The sequence below is a fragment of the Narcine bancroftii genome, chromosome 9 (assembly GCF_036971445.1).
Source record: "Narcine bancroftii isolate sNarBan1 chromosome 9, sNarBan1.hap1, whole genome shotgun sequence".
Lineage (NCBI taxonomy): Eukaryota > Metazoa > Chordata > Chondrichthyes > Torpediniformes > Narcinidae > Narcine > Narcine bancroftii.
The window spans coordinates 3,417,984-3,426,156 of record NC_091477.1 but is presented as its reverse complement, the minus strand read 5'-3'; the positions used below and the strand labels follow the sequence as shown (position 1 = coordinate 3,426,156).

The 8,173-nt window shown below is 43.1% G+C and overlaps 1 long non-coding RNA gene across 2 annotated transcripts; it reads left to right on the top strand.

Moving 5' to 3' along the window:
• Positions 1 to 2,739: 2,739 nt before the first annotated feature.
• LOC138742798 (uncharacterized) lies at positions 2,740 to 5,582 on the top strand. Of its 2 annotated transcripts, none has more exons than XR_011344414.1 (3): positions 2,740 to 2,825; positions 3,625 to 3,765; positions 4,883 to 5,582. It is a non-coding gene; the product is annotated as an uncharacterized lncRNA (long non-coding RNA). The 2 variants fall into 2 exon arrangements; XR_011344413.1 differs by having other exon boundaries at positions 3,625 to 3,777; positions 4,883 to 5,581.
• The last annotated feature ends 2,591 nt before the right edge of the window (positions 5,583 to 8,173 follow it).

The window sequence follows — 8,173 nt, the reverse complement described above, 5'->3', positions numbered from 1 at the left end:
CTCACAGTCTATTTCCAAGGGCAGATGATTCTAAAATGAGAGAGCATGGGTTTTAAAGACAGAGGGGAGAAATTTAGGAGGGACCGGAAGGGCCATATCATTCAGAGGGTGGTCCAATTCGGGAAAGAGCTGCCAGATGAAACTGTAGAACTGGGTGTAATTTTGACATTCAAAAGACATTTTGACAGATTTATTGGTAGTTAGGGTTTAGAAGGATAGGGGCTAAATGCAGGCAACTGGGACGAGCCCAGAATGCCAGTTTGGTCAGCATTGACAAGTTGGGCTGAAGGGTCTGCTCTAAGCTGTAGACTCTGAATTAATAACTCTCGAGACTGGCTGAAGGGGTACTAGGTATCGGAACCAGGATGCAAGAGGGTGCTGAGGGCACTGGAGGTTTCCTGATTGTGTCAGAGGTTCAGATCTGGAGCTTGGGGTGTTGATGGTTTGGACTGGTCTGTGCAACTGCAGGGGCTGTGGGAGCGCTGGAGGCAAGTCCGTGGACACTCAGTGACTTTGGGGGATTTTCATTTTCTCTCCTTTCTCCGACTGTAAGGAGCACCTGGCAGTTTCTGATGATGACAGATATTGTCTGTCTTACGGCAGACTAAAGGCAATTTCATGTAATATTACACCTGTTTTTATTACATGACAATAAAGAAGTCAATGAAGGCCCTATGGTGTAAGAGAAACAGGTCGAGATACTTCACATGAGCAATATCACAGAAAACCCTTGGGACCTCAAGGTCCTATCAAGACTAAGAATAGCCTGCTGAAGGAACTCAGCAGGTCGAGCAACATCTGTGGTTGGAAAGGAATTGCTGGCAATTTGGGTCAAGACCTGAATCAAGATTTTAAATTATGAGCAGAGTTTTAGATGTTGACCAAAGTGAGCTCCAAAGTGACTCACATGTGAGCCCATTGTGTTCAGAGCAGATTTCCAGCTGCGGACATGGGGAGAGTGGGGAGAAGAGTTGATCAATACCCATGCACTCCCTCAAAGGTCCCACTGCCCAGTCCTACTGCCGATAGCTCTGTACTGGCTTTAAATGGCTGGTAAAGGATCCTGTGACCACGGGGTCTGGGCCCAAGACGTCAGTGCCTGTATTCGGCTGTAGCCATGAGGGGATTCAAACTCCAGGGAAGCAGAGGATGGGTGCAGGGCACCATAAATTGGGCCCAATTACTTCTCTCTCTCAGTAAGTAAGAATTTGACTCTGCCTCCTTAAGGAGAACTACTCAGTTCTGGTTACCCAGCTATGGAAATGCGAGAAACGGTGCAGAAAAGATTCATCAATTTGTCACCAGGACAGGAGGTCTTAAGCTATGAGGAGAGGCTAAAATTTTTTTATTTAATTTAGACATACAGCATGGCAACAGGCCATTTCAGCCCACAAGTCCATGCTGCCTAATTTACACCCTATTAACCTACACTCCCGGTACATTTCAAATGGTGGGATGAAACTAGAGCCCCCAGGGAAAACCCACACAAACATGGGGAGAATGTACAAACTCCTTACAGGCAGCATTGGATTTGAACCCTGGTCCCGATCGCTGCTGCTGCTACACCAACCATGCCACCCAATGTTGGGACTTCTCTCCCTAGAGTACAGGAAGCTGATGGGATTATATAGGAGCTTATAAAATCATTAAGGGAGGAGATAATGGTATCTTTCCCAGGATAGGGCAGTAGAGGATATGGACTTAAGGTGCAAGGGAAAGAGGGGCTACCTTTTCATACAAAGGGTGGTGGTGGCCAGAAGAGGAGGCTGCATTGGACAGGTATGTGGATAGGAGAGGTCTAGAACAGCCATTCTTAACCTTTTTTATGGCTATGGCCCTCCCCAGGTCTCTGGTCAAAGTTTATGGACCCGCTTCCCTGTGAAGCAGTCAAGTTTTGGTTTATTCTGTACTTCTCTCTTACTGACTACATATAAAACCAAACCAAAATGTATGATATGTGAAGAGAAAAGAAAACAAGATTTTTACTTAAATGTGTTGAACTCAGAACTCACAGCTTATGTATTTGTTCTTTATATTGCCATGCAACTTTGGAATGCTTTAGGGCTTAGATTATATAATCATAATTTTAACTTTTTTTCCCAATATATTCTTGAATCAATGACGTTGTAAAAGGTTAAAAAACCCCTTCTGTTAACAAGTTTGCTTGCTATGTTACAGCTGTATCAGAGTTATGGATCAATATTTTTTCTCAGTTTATATTATTACATCAAAACTCAATAAAACTATTGAAGGAGAACTCAGAGCTCAGCCCCGCTGACCCAATGCCTTATTTGCTTCTCCCTGAGCCAATGTAACACTCTCTATTAACAATTTATCGTGCAGCAATCACAATGTTATGTCTATCTCAATGACTTGTTTGTTTTTTTTCCTTCTAAGTATCCACCATCACTAAAAGCATTGACCTCCTGATAAGCTATCATTTCTGGATAACGGTTCTGAGGAATGTGACAGAAATTCCGACCAAACATGCAGAGGTTGCAGTAATCGCTAGCAGATGCACTAAGAACTTGCGTGGCATTGGGGTTGGAGCACAGTAATATCTTGCAATAGCTTGGGCTGATGGCATCATTGAAGTGCTCCTCCATTCTCTGTGGGTAATTATTATAGGAGAGTTTGGAGCAGGGGAATAAGTCAGTGTCGCAAAGATCACGGGAGGTTTATTGCAGGCTAATCAGGACTGAGGTTGACAATGGCCCTGTGTGACTGACCAGTGACTTCAGTGGCCTCTGTCTCGTGTCTTTCACCAAGGTTAAATCAGCAAGTGGCAGAACCCCACTGATCAGCAAAAGTGATGCTTCCACCAGGTGGATCTCAATTGAATTATAGATCGTTACGTGCTCTGAGATACAGTGAGGTTCACAAGGATGGTCCTGGGAATGAAAAAATAATCATATGAGATGTATTTGACTGGCTCTTGGTCTGTACTCATTGGAATTGAGAAGAGTGAGGGAGAATCTCATTGAAAAATTTCAAAGGCTGAAAGGGATGGACAGATTAGATGGAGATAGGTTCTTTCCAAGGGTAGGAGAGTCTAGGACAAGATGGCACAACTTCAGAATTGCAGGGCAACCACTTAGAACAGAGATGTGGAAGAATTTATTCAGCCAGAGGGTGGTAAATCTGTGGAATATGTTGCCACAGGCAGTTGTGGAGGCCAGGTCATTGGTTGTATTGAAGGCAGAGATTGACAGGTTCTGGAATAGCCAGGGCATCAAAGATTATGGGGAGAAGGCCGGGCAGTGGAACTGAGTAGGAAACTTGATTAGCTCATAATTAAGTGGCAGGGCAGACTCAATGAGCTGAATGGCCTATTTATGCTCTTATGTCTTGTGGTCTTATGGTCTTCAAGACATCCTTCCTATAGCTGGGTGACCAGAACTGTCCACAATCTCTTAAATGAGACCATGGCAGTTGCAAAAAGCAAGACCATTCTCCTCAGGTCTTTCAATCTCCCATTATTGCAATGATTTAATCATCACTTGATTATGTCTCTTTGCTGTCCGTATCACTTATCAACTGCAATCTGGCTGTCTTGTCTGCTAATTCAAATTTAAACTTCAATTTATTGTCAAGAGTACAAACATGAGTTTCTTTTTCTTGCAGGCGAGGCAGAATTTCTACTTACCAGAAGTGCAAAGACGAGTACTCAAGCAAAGATATGGACATAACGGAGAGAAATGCAAACAAGAAGGAAGTGCAAACAAACTGTGCGATACGGAAAAGAAATATTCAGTAATAAATACGGTAATGTGCAAAGTGAGAGCCCTTAAATGAGACTGATTGAGATGGTTGTTTTGGAGTCTGATGGTGGAGGGGGAGCAACTGTTCTTGTAATAAATGTTCCAAATATCTAACAGGTCGTGCAACATCAGTGGAAAGAGAAACAGTTAATATTTCAGCAGAGGGTATCTGCTGGAGGAACTGAGTGGATCTCTTCATATTGGTAATTATCAAGGAGCCTCTACTATTGTACCTCTATCCATCAGTTCTCCTGACAGCCTGTTTCAGACACCCACCACTCTCTGTGTTAAATTCAGACATACAGCATGGTAACAGGCCATTTCAGCCCACAAGCCGTGCCGCCCAATTACACCCAAATACTATAATCCCTGGTACATTTTGAAGGGTGTAAAGAAACCAGAGTCCCTGGGGAAAACCCATGCCGATTCTGGGAGGACCCTACATTAACCATGCCACCCTAAATACTTGCCCTTCACTTTTCCTTTCAACTTCCCTTCCCTCATCTTCAATGTCCCCTAGTATTTGGCATTTTTACCCTGGGAAAAATATTCTATTTACCCTATCAACAGCTGTCATGGTTTTATAAATTTCAATCACCTCTCAGATTCCAATACTAGAGAAAACAACTCAAGTTTGTCCAACATTTCCCAAAGGCTCATACCCAGTATCCAAGTAAACCTCTCCTGGTACCTTTATATGCTACCAATAAAGGGGCGACCAGAATTGCACACAATACACCAAGTTGCAGCCTAGCCAAAACTTTATATAGCTGAGTGAAGAAACACAAAAATTCTGATCTGTAAAGGCAAAGGATGTATACAGAAAAGCTTGAGGAAATTAGGATAGCATGGTCAGTGTAGTGGTTAGCACAACACTGTTACATTACCAGCAATTGGACCAGGATTCGAATCCTGCGCTCCTTGTAAGGAGTACTCCCCATGTCTGCATGGGGTTTTCCCTGGTGCTCCAGTTTCCTCCCATTCTTCAAAACATACTGGGGGTTGTAGGTCAATTGGGTGTAATTCGGTGGCAAGGGCTCATGGGCCAAAATGACCTGTTACTGTGCTGTACGTCTAATTAAAAAATTAATTAAAAAAACAATTTTAAATAATATCTGCAGATGCCGGGGTCAAGTGAAATATACAAATGTGCACTTCCTGAGAAGACTGAAGCGGACAGGATTACTGGACCATAAAATTGGCAGAGAGGATCACTGGAGTCTCCCTCTCCACCACTGATGTTATCTACCAGGATCGTTGTCTGAAGAGGGTGCACAAAATCATTGAGGACTCCTTCCACCCTGCACATAGCATCTTTCAGCTGCTCCTGTCGGGGAAGAGATACAGGAGGATCAGAGCCAGCACCGCCAGGCTGAGGAACAGCTTCTTCCCACAGACAGGGAGAATGTTGAACAACCAAAGGAACTGCTCACACGAACCATCTGAGACTCTCATAGTCACAAAACAATATTTATCTATTTATTTGTATTGATGAAATATTTGTCCTGCATATGTATGTGTGTTCTGTCTGGTTGAGTGTCTGCATGTTTTGCACCGAGGACTGAAGAATGCTGTTTCATGAGGTTGTACTTGTACAATTAGGTAACATTAAACTTGACTTGATGACTTGGAGAAACTCAACAGGTCACGCAGCATCCATTTTCCAATGTTAAAGGCTGAGGCCTGAAACGTCTGTTACCCTTGACTTCCAATGGATGCTGTGTGGACTGTTGAATTTTTCTAGCTTGTTTGTGTGCTGAGGAACTTTGTGGACCCTTTGGGATCCAAGGCAGACCTGCCAGGGTTTGGTCTTGAAAAGGAGTCCCAATCCAAACTTTGACTATTTCTCTCCACGGACGCTGCCTGACCTGTGGGATCCCTTCAGTTTCTCTTTGTTCATTCAAGATTCTAAACATCTGCTGTTTTTGTGTTTCCAATGTTCTCTGCTTGGCATAAGCTTGGAGGTGAGTAAAATCTTTAGGATCTGCACACAAGGATCTACGATGATCAAAGTTTTACATGGTCCTGTTAACATTCGAATGCCTTGATGTGAAGTTGTTTACTCATTTGCATTCATTAACTTACATTTTGACTCTGGTTGAAACCAGGGCTGCTTTCTAATGGTTTATTGTGTTCGTATCTGGTTTTGAAGGGATTCGTGATCCCACATACATCACAGCCCTCATATCCTGCACACCAAACCCATTATATCCTTGATGGTCTATTGATTTTAGTACTCCTGTTTCAGATGTTCTCCCTGACAAGCCACATAGAATCAATCAAATCCTACACAAGGAAAGATGTTCACAGAATTGTTTGTCTCTGCCAAGTTCTATTATGGCACCTACCTGCACTTAATTTGAGTAAATAGAATAAAAACATAGAGCACAGAACAGTAGACCACAGTACAAGCCCTTGGCCTGTGATGACGTGCCAACATATATATTCCTACCAAAAAAAATACTAAACCCTCCCTACCCCGTAACCCTCTATTTTCTTCCATCTATGTACCTAAGAGTTTCTTAAATGCCTCAATATTCCACCACCACCCTGGCAAGGCATCCAGGTACCCACAACTTTCTGTATAAAAAACATACCCCTGATGTCTCCTCCATTCACTTTCTACATTTGTCCTCTGGTGTTTGCTATTCTTGCCCTGGGGGGGGAAATGCTGACTGTCCATCTTATCTATGCCTCTCATAATCTTGTACATCTCTGTTAAATCACCTCTCAACATTCTTCGCTCCAAAGAGAAAAATCCTAGCTCTGCTAACCTTGCCTCTTAAGACTTAACTCTGTACTTTCCTCAGAATTTCCACATCCTTCTTATAATGAGGTGACCAGAACTGAATCTGAGATTTTAATGGGGAGGGGGAAACCTCATTGATGTAACCCTGTAACCTCTCAAAGCCACACACCTTCAGGATGTGAGAGGAAGCTGGGGTAGTGGGGGGGTTGGTGGAACTCATGGGATCACAGAGACATACAAACTCCACACAGACAGGGTTGGTTAGGTTCCAACCCTGGTGTATGGAGCTTTGAGGCATTGATCTATCAGTGTTCTGTCAAACTATCAGCTCAGAATTTCCAGTCCTTTCCCACACGCAGATCATTTTCTGTCTCTCATAGTATTAAGATATACAGTGAATTTTAGCCAGCGTGCGTTTGTTATTTAAAACTTTGGCCACATGACAGGAAGCATGAGGAGGGTCTGGAGCGCTTATCCCATTTTGTTCTCCCCACATTCCATAAGACTATAAGACGTAAGAGCAGAATTAGCCCATTCAGCCCATCAAGCCTGCTCCGCCATTCAAATTATGGCTGATGTGTTTTATCTTTCTATCCATTCTCATGCCTTCTCCCCATAACCTTTGATGCCCTCACTGATCAAGAACCTATCAACCATCGCTTTAAATCTACCCAATTACTATAATGTTTGAAAGTGTATGTTCATGCACGTTGGTAGAAAAAAAATAAACGGGCAGACTATTAAATGGGGAGAAAACAGAAAATACCCATATGCCGAGAGACCAGGGAGTCCTTGTGCAGGATAGCCTGAAGGCAAATTTGCAGGTTAAGTCGGTGGACAAGAAGGCAAATGCAATGCTGGTGTGCATTTCAAGAGGAATAGAATATAAGAGGAGGGATATGACATTGAGGCTTTATAAGGCATTGGTGAGAAGTATTGTGAGCAGTTTTGGGCTCCTCATTTAAGAAAGGATGTACTGATTTTGGAGAGGGTTCAGAAGAGGTTCACAAGGATGATTTCTGAATGAAAGGATTATCGTACGAGGAGTATTTGATGGTTCTTGGCCTGTACTCACTGGAATTTAGGAGAATGAGGAGGGGGGATCTCATTGAAACATTTTGAATGTTGAAAGGCATGAGAAGTGTAGATGTAGAAAAGTTATTTCCCCTGGTGGGAGAGTCTAGGACAAGAGGGCACAATGCCAGGATTGAAGGGTGTCCACTTAGAAAAGAGATGCAGAGGAATTTCTTCAGCCAGTGGTTGGTAAATTTGTGGAATTTGTTGCCACAGGGTATTGTGGAGGTTAAGCCATTGGGTATATTTAAGGGAGAGATTGATAGGTTCTTGTTTAACCAGGACATGTGGGGGTGTGGGAACATGAATCAGCTCATGATTAAATGGCTGAGCTGAATGGATGGGCTGAATAGCCTATTCTTGCTCCTATGTCATATGGTCTAATAAACCACCAGCAAAACCAAAGAGTAGGATTCTCTCCCACTGGGCAATAAAGGGTTAACCCAACATAGATGGGATTAACAAAAGGGAGTCTGTTTCTGCTGGTTATTTTTTGCCAGGAGGTTGTGATAAAATGTAGTCCAGACCCCAGCATCCACTCAAACTGCTGTCCTATTCAAAAGCACATTCCATGAAATGAAAACATTTC